The following is a 19,615-nucleotide window of genomic DNA, read 5'->3' as shown; positions in this document are numbered from 1 at the left end:
AAGAAAGGGGCAGCTTCCAGGAATTTCTGTTTTAAGCACCTCCATATTCTGTGGATTCTGACCAGAATTTCCCACTGGGAGCTGCACTGGTGCCCCCGACCTGCACTGACACCTGGACCCAGAGAAGCTATGGGGGAGAAGATCCTTCATGGTTTCAGTGGAGCTTGGTGGCTCCTTGCTGCCCCAGGACCCTCCTTAGCAAGGGACAGGTCAGGTGGGAAATTGGAGAAAGGAGAGTGCCTGCAGTCCTGCTTCTATTCCTGGTTTTTATTGGTATGGCAATGCCCTGCTTGGGAAGGATGCTCAGAGCTGTACCCAGCATCAGCCATGCCAGCCCCTCACTCCTGGGCAGGGAGGAGAGGTCTGGGAGATGGAAAGAAATTCCTGCTGTGGAAATGGGAAGCAGAGAGCAGCTGCCTGCAGTGAAACCATTAGCCCGAGGCAGTCAGCTCGGAGAGGGCTGGGGGCGAGGCAGGGAAAGGACGCGAGGTGCTGCAGGGCAGAGAAAACCATCTGGATGACACTTGACTCTCACCCGAGGCTCTTATCCATGTGCTGGAGTGCTGTGATGCTATTAAAATCCCAGGAAAGGACTTAACACTCTCGCCTGCCTTGGCTGCTTCATGCTGGGCTTGTCGAGCTGTGGCAGCCCGTGTGGTGGGATCTCCACATCCAGCACGGACCAGCTCCCTGCGATGGCACAGCCCCCACGGAGGGGTGTGGGTGTCCCGCAGCCCCAACGGTGCTGCTGCCCCTGGCAGGAGCTGTCACCGGCTGCAGGTATCCCCGGGGCTGCCTCAGCACCTCGGGTCCTCACCAGGGAATTAAGAAGCCGCCCCAGGACAGAGGTTTTTAGTGCCCAAATGCCTCTGCAGTTTGAGGTCGCTCCGGTTGGGCGCTCCCGCAGTTGCTGTCACTCCCGCTCTGCTCCTTCCAGCGTTCCTGTCTCTTCTCTCCTGAGCACCTGAGCACCGCGCTGCTGGTGCTCATGGAACATTTTCCCTTGGAACTTTTTCAAGCCAATATTTTCCTTCGCAGCTTCCTCAGCTCAGAGATACAGGCTTGAGTGTTTGCTTTACCCTTGGGGTTTGATGTCAGGTGTTCTTCAGGATAAGGGAAGGGGGATGAAAAATTCAGGGTCTTTAGCCACTCACTCCAAAAAATTTTAGAGGAAATCCTTTCTCCCATTAGGCACGGGAACGTGATCAGAACCAAAGCACTTGGCTGCTTACCTAGAGGCTAACCCAGCCTGGCCATAGCGGAGCCAGGTCTGGCTGTGGGAGGGAGGTGCTGAGCCACATCCCACAGCGCCGGCTCTGGCAGCCCTTGGAGCAGCTGAGAGACTATTTCATGCTTGGGTAGCCTGACAAACAGGAGTGATTTATAGCTCCTGGGTCTGGTTTTCATCACTGCCCAGGGCAGTGAGTGCCGCTCCAGCGGTGGGATGACTCAGTGTAAACCATGCTCAGAAACATCTGGGGTTTCCTTCTTTAAATTAAAGGTGTAGCTGATGAACTGTGAGATGAGGGGTAGGAACAGGAGCTTGAAGGGGAGGGAAAGGTGTCAAACCCTGAAAGTTGCCCCACAGTGTCTGTCAGGAGCAGCACACGCGTGTCTGTGCCAGAGCAGAACAGCACAGATGCCAGATGAGCTCCGGAGGGAAAGCACAGTGGTGTGTGAGCAGACAGAAATCATCACCAGTGGCTGTCCTGGCCTTGCTGTACCAGCCGAGTGTGTGGCTGCCGGTGGGGGGGAATCATTCTGGGGAGGATGGGGGCCCACAGAGCCATCGCAGCCCCCGGGCGTGCAGGGTCGGAGAAAAGTGTCGCTAAAAGCCTGTCACCAGCCTGCCGTCTCTCACGGCAGCCCTCAGCACTCCACAGCTGTCACGGTAAGGGCGCCGTGTCGAGATGGGCCATCACGTACCAGCCGTGGGACACGGCCGCAGGAGCACTTAGGCAGGAAGCAGCCACGTGGCCGGCACGGACCCGTGTGACCAGGTCGGGGGCAGAGCTGGTGGCCCAAGGCTGCGCTGGACCCCGTGTCAGACCCTGCCCTAGCTCAGGCACTGCCCGCACAGTCCTGCCCTGCACGTGCCACACAGAGGTGTCCTGGCTGTCCCCAGCCCCGGTCCAGGCAGGCGCTGAGGTGGCACCTGCTGGGAGGTGGCAGCGAGAGATGCTTCCAGCAGCGCCTGGTGACAGAGAACTGCTAAACAGTCTGTCACCTCTTCGATGTCCCCAGTGTTGATGGCTTGTGTGTGCACGGCACGCAGAGGGGGACTCCTGCCCGGGACGCCGCTGCCTCTGGAAAATGGAATCTGCAAGGGCTCAGCAGCCGGAGGGAAAGGTTTCGCTGTCCGGAAATTACCCCTGCTGAGAAAGTACCATCGGCTCTTTGTTTGAGCGCAGCGAGCGTGTAACGATAGGAGAGCCTCTCCCGGGGTGTGAGCAAGTGAATGGGGGGCTCTAGGGGCTCCCCGGCTGCGCAGCCCCTTCCCCAGCTCGCTCGCTGTCCTCGGGCAGAGCCTGCGGACGGAGCTTTCGCCCTCCCATCGCAAGATGCGATTGCCACCTGCAGTTCCCTCTCCCGCAGTTCTGCTGGCACAGGGAGCTCCGGCAGCTCTCCCGCCGGCCTGGGCGCCGCACTCTCCTGCTCGAGGGCAGCAGTTTGGGCAGTATTTCGGCTCCTCCCAAAAGAACCCCCGTCTCCCGGACACGGGAATTTTCCTCCTGGATGCGGACATTTTCCTCCTGGCGCTCCTGGCTCCGTACGCAGTGCCTGTGCTCCTCCTCCAGCCTGTGTACACTGCCTGACAGCGCAGCCCCATCCCCATCTGTGATTACAAATTAGCAGCCTAATCCTAAATATCTTTTTTGCCCTGAGATGCTTGTCTGAATCTGATTTTTAATCTGTCTTTACCAGCTGCTCCTGCTGCCGCCCTTTGCAATTTATTTTGCATGTGACTTACGCTGGATAAAAAATATCTGCCTAATTTTCTCCGATGTCAAACATCCTTTTAGCTGAAGATGGTGCTTTATATGTTCTACAGTACAAGGGGAGCTCTGCCAGCATAGCGGTCTCTGCTTTTTCTTGGGATTTATTGACTACAGAGAGGTCCTGCTCTAATCTTCTCCTCTCACACCCTGTTTCTTTCCCTAAGAACCACTAAGCTCCTTGAGTCTCCCGTATCATCTCTGTGATGGGCAGAGCTCCTCGCTGGCTCATCCCCTGCTCAATCCCATTGAAGTGCAGGGCAGCGCTCCGCATCCCAATCAGCACGGATTTTTTTTCCTTGAATAGCCTGGTTTATGCACGCTCTGGGGGAGAGAACCAGCCTCCTAAAGACTAAAATCCTTCGAAAAAGGATTTTAAGTATTTCAGATAAATCTTACTAATGGTAAATGTAGCTATTCACTCCCAGCTCTTCATACGAGGGATTTGACCCTTTTTTATGTTAATGCCGGCGCTCCGTGGATGCTGTTCACGGTCCCGCTGCCTCTCCCTTTTCCTGCTGTCTGCCATCAGCCATCCCCGCCCCCGAGCTGGAGGTGCTCAAGCCCCCAGCACTGCCTTATATTGGGGAGGGGCGGCCCCCTCGCCTTTGCCTCCGGGAACTCCGGGGGGAACGGGGCTGTGACGGCCAGCCCAGGGCAGGAGGCACCAGCAGCACCCGCTCCCGGGGCACAGGCTTTGTTTGACCCGCTGTGGATCAATTCCAGCTCAAGGGGAGAGCAGGGAGGAAGCAGTTCCTTTGGGAACGGCCGCTGGTTTCCTTGCTCTGCGGTGGGTGCCAGGCTCGCCGCGCACCCGGTGCCGCGTTGGCACCCCGGAGGCTGTGCCCGGAGTGTGTGTGCGGACACTCCCACGCCTCAGCCCCGACAGCGAGAGCAAGTCGCCCTGTGGACCCGTGGCTGCTCAGAACTGTTGTGCAGCGATATCCTGGGATCCAAGCTCAGAAATAAGCAAAGAATTACATCAGGGTCTTACTAAAGAAAGAAAACAAGGAATGTAAGAAGCTTCTGAAAATACTCTGGAGGAATTTCGTGGCATTCCTCCCTCTTGCCTGTCTGGGGCTCGTCAGCAGCTGACGAGCAGTAAATGGATCGGGCACCGCTGTCAGGTGCTGGCAGGAGTGCTGGGCTCCTTCTCCCTCTGTCACTCAGCTCTGCCAGCCCGATGGAAGCTGCAAAGTGAAAATCTCCCTGCTGCTGCCTTGCCTTCCCTCCCCTCCCCTCCCCGCTGCTGTAGGGAAGCCCAGGGGAGCACCTGGACAGCAATTATCTCCTTTGCCTCGCTCTTTCTGGGGGCAGCTTTTGGCAGTGCGAGCTCTCGCCCCAGGATGGTCCCAGAGCCACAGCCTCGTGCAGATTCGCCCCCAGCAAAGCCCGGGGACTCTACACGGCTCACGGATTTCTCGGAGGAACTTTGGGGTACCAAACATTGAGGTTTCTGAGGAAATTCTGCCTCTCTCTGTAGGAAGCGCGTTCCTACTCCTGCTGCAGCCGTGCACGCTGTGTGCAAATGCTGCCCTGGGAACGTAGGCGCAGGCACTGCTGGGTCTGGACCCCAAATGAACAAAACGAGCCGGTGCGAAGCAGCCGCAGGAGGCTCAGCAGTGAGCCAGGTGTTTGCAGTTGTGTCCCTCAGAGCCAAGGGAGCCCTTGCAATCCCAGCCACAGCCATCCCCCGGGCTGGAGCAGCTCGCGCTGGAGCAGGGTTGCCTTCCCTGATTGCTAATTTAGATTTTCCTGCCATCCCACACAGTGGAATCAGGGGAAATAAAATTACAGACTTATTCACTCTTTTTGTACAGCTGATGTGCTGATTACCTGTCAATCACAGAATTGCATTAACATCTGACAGTGTGTGCATAACAATTACCCCCATCAAATTAAGGAAACCTTTCACACTCAGAGACACAGAGAGGGAGGAAATTCAATCAGCGTAATTAGTTCAATCAGAAAAGATTTTCTTTTCATCAAGAAGGGGAAAAGCGTATAGTGAGAGCAGGGTGGGAGCCAGGTATGGCTCCGGGATGAGAGGGTGGCTCACCCACCGCAGCGGTACCTGGCCCGGCGTGGTGGGGGGTTGGATTCCCAGCCGTGGGTGACGAGGGTTTGCGAGGCTCCATGTTTCTTCCCCATCCCAGTTCCTCCTCTCCTGGCTCCCAAAATCATTTTCTGTGGTTTCTGGATGAGCTCCTTCCCAAAGGCTCTGCCGCCCCAGCTTTCCTGCCCACCTGCAGGGAGGCGAGGCAGGAGGGGGTGGGTTCCCACCACCCCTCCCACAACAGCAGCTGGAGGAGGGGGTGCAGGGATGGGGAGGCTGCCGGGGCTCTGTGGGACCGGAGCGGGGCTGAGTGCGGTGGAGGTGGCATGTGCTGGAGGGAGGTTTTGTTTTGTGTTCCCCTGGAGGGGAGAGAGATTATTAATGCTAATTCCTATCAGCAAAAACAAGAGAGAGGAAGAAAAGCTCCATTAGCAACGGTGCAAAGGCAGCTGGACTGGTGCTGCTGAGCAATGGCACTCCCAGACCTTCCCGCTGAGGTGGGGACATACGGGATGCCAGGGCTGGGCAGGGCATCGCCACCTCCTTCCCCCACAGTGCTCGGAGCAGACCCCACTGGGAAGGACAGGGCAGGGCAGGGGAAGCCTGGAGTGCTGGATCCACCCCTTCTGCCATCTCCCTCTGTTAACCCAGTGATTAAAGGTATCGGGTCACCGAGGCTGAGGATGGCTGAGCCTGAGATCAGGCTTGAGGTGGTTTCACCCAGTGATCTGAGAAATGTCATGCAGTGGAAGGAGAGGGGAAGGGATGTGGAGCTCCATGATGTCTCAGCATGACCAGCAAAAGCCAGTGGAGTGGCAAAAGGATACCGGCTCTAGTGCATGAGACAGGCACATGTGCCAAGTAACTCCTGAGCTTTTGTTGAGTTAATTATTTTGTAATTCAATTCAAGTTGAAAGGCAAAATTGTTCACGCCTCAGCCAGCAGCTCTAGGGGAGCAAGATGGAGCAAGGGCACGTGCTTGGAGAGGTTTTCTCCAGCATCAGCTCTGTGTGCTGTGGAGGTTTTACCCCAACAAAGCCCCTATGGTCTCATATGCAGGTCCTTTTGACACCCACCATGAGCTGCTTTGGGGTCACTGTCAGGGCCAGCTGCCCTGAGAGCCCCTGGATTGCTCTGGGCTTGGTACAGGAGCTGTTGTGGCTGGGCTTCCTGCTGTTTTAGGAATACTCCAGTACTGGAGGTGAGATTTAAAGCACTTGGGGGTGGGACAGGATTTCCTGTCACTGGGGATGTTTTTGAGGCAGAGAGGAGTTGTTGTGAATGAGATAGAAGGGCCTCTCATGAGGGCACAAGCAGAGAGAGGTGTAAATCTGGGAGAGAGCAGGATCATAGCCAGTCCTCACTCTGAGCACTTGTATTGAAAGAGATTGTCAGCCAGAGACAGTGAGCGGAGAACAGGCTGCTGGAGAGGCTGTGGGATTCCTGACTCCTCACAGGGGCAATGAACATCTCTGAGACTGGTGACACAGAGCTGCTCCTGCCCGAAACAGGCAAGTGGCCCCTCTCAGTGTGCATTCCTGCAGTTTTGATGTGCTCATTATTAGTTTTCACATCCCAGCTCTGCACTCAGATCAAGCCCAGCTTTGCAGAACTGTGCTGGAGATGAAGGACCCAATCCCCATCCACCAGCAGATAAACATGGAGAGCAGGGAGGGAGGCAGGAGAGGCACAGGTAGCCATGGCCTATGCCTGTCCCTCTTCTCTCTGAGTGCAGATGTACAAAGTCACATTAATTTTCTTTTCCCAAAATATGGTCTATAAATGAATAAGCAAGTAAATAAACCTGTCCTCTCTCAGCAGTCTTCCTGCCATCTGCTTACCATTACCACCTGGCATCCACCCAGGAGTTTGTATCTTCCTTTTGCTCCAGAGGATCCAACACATTCTGCAAACTCTGGGGCAGTGTTTGGCTCTCACTTGCACCTGTGTCTGTGCAGAGCAACTCAGCACTGACTTTGTCCTTTGAGAAGTTGATATTAAGGTTATTTAATGCCGACTGATAGGAGCCAACCCTGGGCAGCCACAGAGCAGCTGCCACCATGGTGGCCTGGGGTAGGCATTGAGTGTTGGGCTGGTGAGGGGCCTTATCCAACTGCCCTGGTCTCTCACAGGGAATCTGTGCTGCAGGATTCACCTTCCAAAAGAATCCACTTGACCCACGCTGGGCACAGGAGGTGATGGGATGGGTGCGTTCTCCAGTTCGTTGTGCTCCAGGTCTGTGTAAGAATTTAACCCTACGTCCAGAGTCAGACAAGGAGGAGCAGACCGAGGAATTAGAAACAAATTGTGAACAGATGTTGGGCAGAATAATAAGGAATGTATGAGAGGCCCACCAGGATAGATGGATGAGGCAAAACAAGCACCGGGCTCGCTCTAGCAGCAGCTGCTGTCCTGGAGGGAAGAGTGTGGGGAGGAAGAACCAGCCTGGACAGAGAAACTTGTGCTGTGCAGATTCTGCTCCCCGGGGCCACCCCTCGCAGCAGCTCCTGCTCTGCTCTGGTTGCGCAGCAACATCACATTAGGATGCAGGATTTCAGCATCTCAGCTCCCATGCTTCCACTTATCCTGTGAGCTGGGAAAATGGAGACAGGTTTCCCTCTCATTCCACCTCATCTGTGGCTGCAGATGGAGGGAGGAGAGCAAAGCCTCTGAACAGGACAGCTCACAAAAGGGGCAAAAAATTCCTTGCACAGTGATAAAATCAGTGATTTGGTTCTCCTCCTTGGCTTGTGTCCCTGACCCTAGCTGGAGAGAAAACTTTATTGCACTAACAGCTCGGGTGAGTCCCTCTTGTTTCTGTGTAAAAACTTAAAGCCCTTTTGCAGAGCAGAATATAGGGGCCCCCTGGACATGGGGTGGGAAGAGACAAAATCCTTTTCAAAAACCCCAAAGGGGAGTTTCTTTATTTACTCGTAACAGTAAAGATCAAAACGTATTTTTTGTCATTAGCACATTCTAAAATAGCTTGTAATGAGTGAGTCAGAGGAAATGCTGGGGAGAGAGTGGGGCCTGTCATTCAGCATATGAAAGGCTGGAAAAGCTCTTTGTCTGTTTTACAGATTAAAGTACAAAGATTGGAGATTACTACAGGCTGCAGATAATGGAGCAGCTACAGCCTTGGAGCAGCGGAGGGATGTGCTCTGGGCTGCTTCCCTTGTGGCTGGAACAATATTGGCAGAGGGGCCAGAGCCCTGACCCTCTCTGTCTGTCCTGGCTACCATCCCTGCTCTGAAAATGCAATATTATTTTCTAGGAAATACTTCTCTAAGTGCTAATATTGATATTTAAGGGTGTTTCTTTTTAAAGGGCTCTCTAAGCGAAATGGAGCTTTATCTGCGACTCATCCCCACTTGCCAATCAGGCACAGAGGTCTCTGCATGTACAAATCTGTGCACACCCAGCCACGGCTGTGGCTGTTGGAACTGGAAATCAGTCAATGCTGGGATGTAGCAACTTCTCACCACACGTTTCGTCACCAGGTTGGTTAATTGCTGCACTAATGCTGCACCCCATGTCAGAGAAAGGCAGGCAAAAAAAAGAAAAACTTAACAAATTAAAATGGCAATAGATACAAACTCCATCTGGACATTGCAGGATGGTTTTTAAAACCAGCAGCTGAATTACAGATGAGGAGATGCCAAAAGGAACCTTGTTTCCAGTTCTGTTCTCTATTTGAGCAGGTCTGAAAACTCAGTAATTTTATGTCATAAAGAAACCTTCCCAGCAGCAAGTGCCTGACACTCCTGTGCTCACACCCTCAGTGACTCAGGGGCTCCTTTTCAGCAGAAAACGGGGCTTCATTTTCAGTGCTGTGAGTCATGGGTTGGCAAGGAACCGGGGGTGGGACCAGGGAAAGGACATGCCCAGGGCCCTTCCCTTCGCAGTGGGGCATGGGTGGCTCTCCCCAAGGTGGACAGTGGAATATCTCAGAAAGGACTGAGGTCACAGCGTGGTTGACAGTAAAGGCTGGGGCTCCACATTTTGTGGGCTGGGCATGTGCAGGAGGGGAGGAGGGAGCTCCTCTGTCCCCTCTCCATGCCTAAAGGGTTAATTTCTGCATCCTCACCAAGAGGAGCAGGACCAGGAGTAGAATCAGGACCTGGTGCACTCCACCTGCCATGGCAAGGTCGGGGGACTGCGATTCCTGGCACTGCCGAGAGTGCGGGCAAAGCCTATCCGAGCCCAGGTAATTTGATTAGAAATTAATTGGCCTACATCAGAGCCTGAAAAATCCAGCAGATTTGCTGCTGATAAAATTAAAATTAGAAACTGAATTGATTAGCCTGTGCCAGCAAAGGAACCAAAATGTCAGAGGCACCAGCTGCACATTTGCATTTGGTACTTAACAAAGTTCTCACCAAAGCGAGTGAGAGATGTTTGACATTTCCATGATTTCTGCAATTCTAATGTATGTTTTATTGATATTAATTTTAAAATGCAAGGGAATAATGTAGTGAGGAATGACAGGAGGGAGTTTGGCCATTCCAGCTCGGTGTCTCATACAGAGTGTGATGTGTGGCTCCTGCTCTGTCAATGGTGGGAGCAATTGGTGTTGGACTGGGCGTGTGTCATTTTTATGCTTATGATGCTGGAAAAAAGAAAACTTGGGAAGTGTAAACCCTAGTGAAGTTTTAATTGGGAACAGTTATTTTGAAACATTTTCTTCTCTAATATATTTTGCCATGGGGATTTATTACTGTGAGAAAATCCTATCACATTTATGCAAAGGTTTCTGCCAGAGTCTATTGGGATATTTTAATTTCAGTTTCACAATGAGATATTCAGGAATATTGTGAATAAATTGAATGATTTTACAATGGGAAATTATGAAAATTTTCACCAAAGGGGGAAATTTTTTGGTTGTTTTTAAAATAAATGCTCCAAAAGTTAATCTTCCCCTCCTCAAATCCAGGGGCATTTCCAGTGTGCTTTGTGAAACTGAGCCCACAATTGCTGGTGTTTACCAGTTGCCCCTTGCTGCCAATGCCTATCACTGCTGGTGCTTGTCACTGCCCACTGGCTTCCCCCCTCCCCTTCCCAGCTCTCTGCCATCTCTCACCGTGCTTTGCTTCATTTCTGTCCCTACAGACTAAAATTATAAATATGTCAGATGAAAAGCTTTGTTCTCTTAGAGTGAAGGTGAAGGAGAGCCTATAAATTTTGCAGCCTGTGTCTGAGAATCCGAAGGACAGTTGAAAATTCCCTTTAAAAGAAAAATCTGTCCTGCTTTATAAATATTAATTGCAAGTCAGTGGTAATGAGAGAGACGAGAAGCCTCTGGCTCTGATCTGTGATTGTTTGACTAATACAAGCAACAGTTTAAACACGACAGTTATTATTTGATACGACACTAAATTAGAAGTTTCACACTTCATATTAAAGGTTGGCTTATTGAGAGCAGGAGGAATGTGATTCTGCAGGTCAGGATGATGCTTGGCAGATCTGGAGATTAAATTACTGCCACATGGCTTGGAGAGGAAGGTGCTCCCTGGGTGAGGCCTCTGGGCTGTCCCCAGGGACAGCATGGGAAGAGCGAGGCTGTGCCAGAGCACCCACCTGCTCCAGGAATGGAACTGGAAATGAATGGAAACTTATAGCTAGGCACTGAAAATGTGGGGAAAGTGGAATGTTTCTTCCTGGCAGCAATGTTTCCTTAGGGACTGGGGGTCGATGCAAGTGAAGCCTCAGGAGGAGGTGGATGAGCTGCAGCTGAGGGAAGGAGCAGGATCCTGGTCCCGTGTTTCCCCCTGAGAATTCCAGCCCTGGCAAAGGGCTCCTGCAGCAGCCCAGCCAAAACAACGGGTCAGGTGTCTGAGCAGGCACCTGGTCAGCAGCTTATGGGGAGACAATGTGCGGCTCCAGAGGAGCAGGGAGTGGGCACAGAATCAATAGTCATTTGGATGATCCAGGCAGAGCTGGAATTCATCCTCTGGTGCATTACCTGGGCATTACTTGTACCCAGCTGTATCACAGGCTTTGGGGAATATGGGGCATTATTTCTTTTTTATGCTAATAATTAAGTCAGCTGCTGTTTGTGAGGGGGGTTCAGGTGACAGGTGAGCTGGCAGCTTCCTGCAGTCACACCAACACCACGAACAACGCCGGTCCCAAAACCTGCCTGGGACTGAACAGAGTCCTGTGGATCCCTTGGGAACAGGCATACAAGGAATAAGCTCAGGATAACCAGAAAAACCTCCCCTGGTTCACATCCACTCACAATTCAAAGCCCAAGCCAGAGCGACCCTGAGCAACTCTGACCATTTGAAGTCTGTGCTATAATGCTGCTAAAATTACCAAACCTCACAGTACTTAGGAAATAGCCATTATCAGAAGCTACTTTTATTGCCATGGAAACGGAAAGATAACAGAGGAAAGTTCAGCCACATCTCTCAGCTGAAGGTGGATGTGTGTGATGCTTATGGATGAGTTGCTGGTCTGGGCGGGACTGCCAGGGGCCAGGAGCTGGAGGGGTTCATGTGCACATCTGTGTGTGGATATGTATGAGTGTATAAATAAAAATGTACCTGGGAACCTAAGAAAAAATACAGCTTTGTATCAAACCACCAGAATTCTCCATTTGTAGCCAAACACTAAATTCCATTTTTCTGGACTTGTAGAAGGTGTAAGACTGATTCAGGCAAAACCCAGAGCAGGAAAGCCAGCACAGCACAAAGAAAGGTCACCTTGTTAACCCCTGTCCCCAGAATCTGCACCCCAGAATCCTCCTTGTCCCTCAGATTTGGGATGAAAAACTCTGTGGAGCAGAGCACGGAAAGATGTGGGGCCAGGGACACAGGAGCAGCTGCTCCTCCAAGGCTCTGAAGGCAGGGACAGTGCCAGCTGACAGAGCAGCCTGCAGGGCTCCTCTGCTCTGCGGAAGAAAGAGGTGATGAAATTTTAATAAGAACTTCCCCAAAGTGCGCAGAGCTGTGAGTGAGGGCCTCAGTGTGCTGCTCCACCTCCATCTTCCTCCTCCTCTCATCTCAGGCGCCATTGTCTGCAGAGCCACCTTGGAGTGTTTTGTGTTCAGACTTTCCCCAGGACTTCAAGCCACTCAATTTACGTTCCTTTGAAGCAGGAGACCTGCTCAATCTCTAATTTATATTTTTTAATTAGGACACCAAAGTGTGAGAGAGCTCACGGGAAACATGTGCCTTTTAAAAACAAAGTTATTGCTTTAATAAACGTGGGAGGAAGGCAGTAATGGACCAGGGAGCTTCCCCTGGTTAAAAATTTAGTATTCCAGCCCTGCTCTTAATGAGACTGAGGATTAGTCCTAGGGAACAGGAACTTATTTCTTGGCAGTGTGATAAGGATGGATGATGTGACTGTGGGGAATGTGAATGGCATGGCAGAGTCCCGCTGGCAGGAGGCTTTGGGGCTTTAGAGCTTCCTCACCTGTCAACGTCTCTCCATAAGGGAATTCCTGGCCAGTGAAGTGATGCTGGTGCCTGGCAGGGCACCCACACCTGGCACCCAGTGCTGCAAGGAGGAGTCACCCTCTGTGCACACAGCTGATTGCTGAAGATGCTGTGTCCTGTCTAACTGTGATCTAGGTAATGACTCTGAACTCCCATTAAATCCCATTTCATGTTGTGCCTTTCATGATTCCTGTCATCTTCTTTATTCTGCTGTTCACTTTCAAGTAGCCCCTGCTTTTCACATGGCCCTCGTTGGCACTGAGCCGTTGTGTCATTATTTCTTAGGAGCACATTTGCAGAATGATGGTAGCTCTGTCCCAGAACAGAGGAGCCCGAAACACCCCAAGGAGTGCCAGGGCAGTGGTGGGAGCTGGTGGGGAGCAGCAGAACCTCAGTGCTGGTGCAGCCCCACTGTGACAGTGCCAGCACAGGGGACACTCGCAGCCTGTGGCATTCAGTGACTGAGCTGTGGGGAGGCTGGTGCCTGGTAAGTGGGCTTAAAAACAGCAATGACACCTTTCTGGAAACAGAATCAGTGACACCAGAAGTCCTCCCATCTCTCTCTGTGGTCAGGGTAGCTGATTGAGCCATTGGGAACAACCCAGTGTCAGGCAATAGGAGTGGCTGCTCCTTTATTCTGCTTTTCAGCTTCTACTTCCTCTGTTCATAGTTAAAGGCATAATTCTCTGTCATATCTTGCTTGGCAGCATGTCAGGAGCCTGTGCCAGGCAAAGTGGGAAGTGAAACTAAAGGATTTCCTTTACACATTCACTCAGTGTAAAATTTTCTCAGTATTCATCAGATTGTTTTGCCTTTGCCCTTGAAAATGTGCAGAAAACTCTCACCCACCCCTGTCCACCTGGCCTGAACCTCCTCGAGGCTGGACCAATGTCTGGCTGTTCTCTGAACGGCTCCAGCTCTGTTCCAGTAGCAGGTGGAAACCCGAGGGCAGCATCCCATGGAGCGCACACAACAATGAGACAAACAAAGGAGGATGTTTTTTGCAAGACAAGCCAGTATGAAAGGCATTTATTCCTTCTTTATAGATCATTACAGCTGAAATGATATTTTTCTGCTCAGAATTCAGATGCCTGGGATCCTTTCTAAAAGTGCTGTGAGCTCTTCCATCTAATTTTGGAATAGATATATTCATACTGCTCCTGATGCACTTTGTTGTGTCCCGAAAGGCTGACAATCTGCTGGCAGAAATTGCAGGAGAATACAAGTGAACCCAGATGAATGGTGGTTGCAGAGAGGCAGTGCCCGCCACAGACCCAGGCCAGGTGAGCAGTCACTAGCCTGACCTGTGGCTCCAAGCTGTGCTGGCACATGCTGAGAACCAGATCAGCCCAGGGATGGAGATTCCCACTGCACCATGCCCTCACTGCACCGTGACGCTCTGCTTGTCCCCAGGTGCCCTTCACAGTGAGTCCTGGCAAGGCTGGTGCACCCTCTCCCCCTGCTATCTCTCCCCCACCATTTAGGGATGTTTTCAGGCGGGCCATCCTTTTCCCCAGCTGTAGTGCAGCGTGTGACACTGCCCTGCCCTGCCAGGGGACAGGAGTTGCCTAATGCTGTCATTGGGATCATTCTGGGGGGCAGCTCTGTGTCCATTTGACATCTGCACTGTGCAACATCCCCCTGATGCCTTGTGCTCCCTGCTCTAGGGCTCTGATCCCTTGTTCCGTGGTTCTAATCCCCTGTGCTCCCTGCTCTGGGGTTCTGATCCCTCTTCTGAGGTTCTGATTCCCCGTGCTCACTGCTTTGGGCTTCTGCCTTAATGCCTTTGCATTATATATATATATATTTATTAGTCCTGTGTTAAGCAGTTTAATGAATCCAGGCCTTTGGGGAGAATTAACAGTGAATTAACACTGCATCTGAAAAATTAAAGGAATAGTCAAGCAAATTTCTTTTTATTGACTTTTAGTGAGCCATTTAATCCAAACATCTCGTTAACTGCAGTATAACGATACACTATAATGGGTTCTGCAGTAAGAACAATTAGCTTTGCAATTAGCAGAAGAGTGAGCGCTCTGCAACCGGCTGCACTTGGCACCAGGCTGTCAGGGACATCCTGTGGAGACCAAACAACAGCGTTTCCATGGGTAGAGCAAAACCATTTGACTTTAAGCCCCAATAATATTTCTCCTGTTCTCCCAATGACCAAGGTGTGGGGCAAAGCTTGGCTGCTCAGGGCCATCTTATTTCTCCCTTGTCACTGGCATGGCATCGATCACTTGATTTGCAGGGTGACCCTCAGAGCCCTGCAGTCCTTAACCCATCCTGTCAGGGCTCAGCCCATGGCCTCCCACGGTGGGTACAGGATGGATTTGCAGGGGAGCCTGGGCTGGCGAGCATGGCTACTTCAGTGCAGGCATGGAGCACCCGCTGCTGGAACCCTGCCTGCCCTAGGGATGCTCCTGGGGAGCACGTGGACAGGTAGGCTGCGTGTCTGAGGGCAAAGGTAGATATTTCTGCTATAGGAATTTTCTCTGTCAAAGGCGGAGTGTCTCTGTGGCTGCCCTCAAGCCTGTTTCTGGGAGAATATCCACCTGGGATTGTGCTGAAGTGTGGGATGAAATGGCTATCCATCACTCCAGGCCTGCTCTGTCTGGAGCTTCTCTTCCTTGGAAAACTGAAGACAACAAGGTTTGACATCTCAGGCTATTGAATAAATAATAACCATCAAAATGTCAGCATTTAGGTTTTATTTAAATCTCCTCACCAACAACACTAACTTAAACTTTATGAGGCACCATTACAGCCTCTGAGAGCGTTCCGCCTGCCAAACAATATGTTCCATGAAAACTGATATAATCTGCTTGTTATCTGCAGCATTGCCTTGTAGTGGGGCTTTATTGATTTTCTGCACAATCACAGTAAAAAGCCTTTTTTCCCCCTCTGGTATCTTTTTATGATTCTGGAGGATTTGTTTCCACTCATCTGTCATTTTTCACCCACTCATATCTTGGCTGGTTTATAATGGTAAAAACCCACAACTCGCTATTTATTTGCTGAACCACATTAACAAACAGAAGCTGGAGTGGAGATGAGGAGAACTCCCTGGAGCTGAATGGGCACACAGGCAGACACACAGACAGACACTTTGCAGGGGGTGCCTGGAGCAGGAGACAGGAGCTCACAGAAGCTCTGCCACCCTGGGAGATGTTGGCCACATCCTGCCCACACAGGGGACGTGCTGAGGGACACGGCAGTGAGGAGTGTGGTGGGGAGGCCCCCGAAGGAGGAATCGGGCTCTGCTGACACGGGTCTGTCACTGGTCTCTGCCTCAGGCAGGTGTCCTGGGCCAAGGCACGGCTCTCTCAGAGCCACCACTCTCAGGGACCAGGGAAGGGCCACAGTTCTCCCAGGGAGAAATGGGGGGATGAGGGGAGCTGGTCAGTGACACAGAGATGTCACAGCAGTGGCTCTGATTTGGCTGTTGATATCTGAAGCCATCCCTACTGTGGGGTAAATGTCCCCCTGCTCATGCTCACACCTGCTCAGGGAGCTGCTGCCCTGTCCTCACTCCATCTCCAGCAATAATCTAAAGTCAATTTGCTATAACAATTGAGACTGTTGCTTTTGATGAATTCCTGTTTGCCTTTAATTTGTTACAAGATTATGAGACTTGGAGGAAATGTTCAGCTGTCAGGAAAGTGCACTCTCAGACACTTAAATTTGTGAACTTTGATATCATCAACTGAGTCATTTTCCAGGGACTCTCTTCTAACTCCCAGCATTGTCACTGCTGGGTTTTCTGTCGTTCTCACATTTTCTCTGGCACCAGGCTGAATATTTTACATTAGGAAGCCTACCTGTGCCTTGGTGAGATTTAGATGCTTTGAAATGTCACTTGCCATATGTTGCCATGATTATTATGAATTACATTCAGATGAAGAGCAGTTTCTCCTGGGTCTGTAGTGCCAGACCTTTGCACTTCACAGGATGCCAGAGGCCCTCATGCAATGCCAGTAATAAATAAATCTCATCTCTGCCCAACTAAGCACTTGCTTCATTTTAGGCTTTTAAGTTGTTCCCCTTTGAACTGAGGCCTTGGACTTGCAAGGGCCATGGCGGGGCTCAGCAGGGACATTCATCCCTAGTGGCATCAGGGTCCTGGCCTGGGGGGCTGTGATGCCTTTTCCTGGTCTTAAAATCAAGAGTCATACACGGTTAGAAGGGGAAAAGGGATTTTACCTTGGGATTTATTTTAAGGATCCTTGGGTGCACGTGTCCAGGTCATATGCATCGAGATGCACCCCACCGAGTCTATCTCTCTCTGTCTCTCTCTGTTCCCCCTCCCAACATTGGGTATATCATTATAGGTTTTACTAATTAGCAGATCTATCAAAGATTCCCCAAGGAGAGGCTCAAGTGAGCCCCCCTCCCCAAGGAACCTTCCCCTGGATGGTTCTGTCTGAGTTTACAGAATGTGTTCTGGAGAGCACCTTGGGCTCTGGGGCACACTGATCCCTGGCTATGAAGCTTCTAAAATGTTGAGTCTTTTAGCTTGACAAACAAATCCAAGAATGGAGGCAAAAAGCACTGGGAATACAGAAGTTGTAAAAAGGTATAACAGGGATATAAAAGAAAAGGCAAAAATCTTCATGGCATCAGCTGGGTAATGCCAGCAGAGCCATTACCTCAGCCCAAGGCAGTGGTGTAGGGCAACACTGTCTGCCCAGGCAGGGGATGCTGGAGCTCAATGCCAGACCCAAAATTGGGATGGTTTTCCTGCTCTTCCCCCACAATTTTGCTGCTGCTTCCCTTTAAAGCAGACAGGGATACAAATGGGGAAAAAAAAAATCTGTTTGCATTTCTGAGAGTTATGAAATAATCAGGTGACATCCTTCCCCTTCATCACTACTAATCACAAGAACAAGCTCTCACAAGGAATTGGTTTGCACTAAACCTTCTGTAAATCTTCGAAGCCACAGATGAGAGATTGCAGCACTGGAGATTATGACTTTTAAGTTTAATTCATTACCTCAAATTAGCATCAAACTACACAGCACTGTAAGCAGAGCTCATGGCACAGCCCCTGTCCTGAGCTGCGCTGCACAAACCCAGCGGCTCTGGTCTGGTGAGGCAGAGCAGACTTGAGAGCAAGGCTGGAGAGGAGCAGTTCATGTTGGTGCGTGTTCCAAACAGGGTCTTCTCTCTTGCTAGAAAAGATCATTGCGTTATTAGGCAAAATAGATTTTAACATTGATTTATTGTCCCCTTTGGAGACACCTTTTGCTACGCTGTTCCATTTAAGCTGAGCTAACAGCCTGGGCTAGTAACTGTGCCCCTGCAGCAGTGTGAGCCAGAGGTGAGGGAGGAGGAATCCTGCACTTAGAGTTCCAGTGGGATGAGCTTCCCTCTCCCTGGCAGGGACAGAAAAGGGGCAGCAGGCTCTAGGGGGATGTTAGTGATATTTGTACCTATTAATAAAAAAGAAGTCTGAAGACAGGAGATGAGGGACCTGCTGCTGGGGATGGTGGCTCTTCTTCCCTTGCTCCTGAGGGAAAATGTAGGGATAAATTATTACAGCTCCAAGAGCAGTGGAAATTTCAGAAATAATTTCTGAAACTGATGACTGTGAAATTTCAATAATATCACTGAGGGGTGCTGGAAGGACTTGGGCAGTGGGAACCCCAAATCTGGGCCACCACATTCTCTGCAAGGGGGCTGCACTCATGAGAGTAAGGAAAGAGGGAGAGCTGAGCCACCCTGGTCCTGCCAGGAGCAGCATGGTCCCACTGTCCCTTCTCAAGGGGTGAGAGAGGAGAATGCAGAGGACAGGACTGGCTCCAGAATCCTGGGAACATGCCACAGGGTGCACCTGCCCCCTCCCCGTGCCAAGAGCCATCTGTGGAGGCAGCTCATCACTCAACACACAATCCAGGTTCATTTATATGTGCACAACAGAGGGAAATGGCTTTGCTGCTGGGATCAATCCTTCAATCTAATGCCTCTCACTCCATTGTAACTGTATTTCATAACCTGCTCGAGGATTTTCAGGTTTTTCACTTGATGGAACAAGAGCTACGGAGAGAAGGACGTAAGGATAAAGAGCTCTCATTCAATGCAGAATGACCTGGGCAGGAAAGGAAAACTCATGAGCTATGATGATACACAGCTTATGTCTGTGCTGCACTCATGATGCTCTGTGTTATGGCTTTGTGGGGTTTTAAAGCAGGGGTCACCACCTCCTTGAGCATCTTCTGCTACTCACAAAATGCTCCTGCCAGCACATGGCTGTGCCTCAGCCTCTACGTGAGGGGAGCGGGGCTGGCCAGGCACAGCCAGAGCACCTTTGCCAACCCAAAGGGGATTTGGCAATGGCAGAGGGGGACCATGAGGGTGCAGGGGGGCTGGGTGAGAGATCCTGGTCCCTGCAGACCACATTCCCTGGAAGGTTTTTCCAAGCTGCCTGCCTGGCAGCCACTGCAGACAGGGAGGCAGCCACGGCACCGCTCACTCCCGAGTGCTCACTCAGCCTGAACCAAAGGCTGTGGCAGCGTGGGGATGGCCCAGTCTGTGCCTTCAATCAGGTGATGCTCCAGTGAGCCAGAAACTGAACTGCAAAAGCCATTAGATCCAGCAACAACACAACCAGGCTCATGCTCAAAACCACAGACAGAGCTGTCTCCTCAGATCGACCCATCACTTCTCCTCCCAATCTTGTTTTCATTCATTTTTCATCACCCTGGCAGTGCTGGGCTGCAGCTGCATCGCAGTGTCCCAGGAGCAGGGCTGGGGTGGGCTTTTCCATCTTGGTTTTGGAGCAGACTGATGTGGGGAGTGCATGACCCTGAGCCCTGGGCACAAGCCAGCAGGGATGCTTCCCAACAGTCTCCTGGACCCTGTCCTGGGGGCAGGGGGGACCAAGGGCTGGTCCCCAAGTGCCACCTTGTCCCCAGAGCTTGCTCCCACCACCGCGGGGCCGAGTCCAGGTGTGTCTGGCAGCACTGACCGTGTGCCAGGAGGGCAGCAGGGGGTCAGGACACGAATACCCCATGCCCCACACCTGCATGCACAAGGGCACACGTCCCCACGGCAGCAGTACCATAACGGTCCGTTAATTATGCCATTTAATTAGACGACAAATATTCATATTTCAGTAATGA

The sequence above is a fragment of the Aphelocoma coerulescens genome, chromosome 23 (genome assembly GCF_041296385.1).
Source record: "Aphelocoma coerulescens isolate FSJ_1873_10779 chromosome 23, UR_Acoe_1.0, whole genome shotgun sequence".
Lineage (NCBI taxonomy): Eukaryota > Metazoa > Chordata > Aves > Passeriformes > Corvidae > Aphelocoma > Aphelocoma coerulescens.
The sequence above is the reverse complement of the archived record's forward strand: the minus strand, read 5'-3'. Positions refer to the sequence as shown.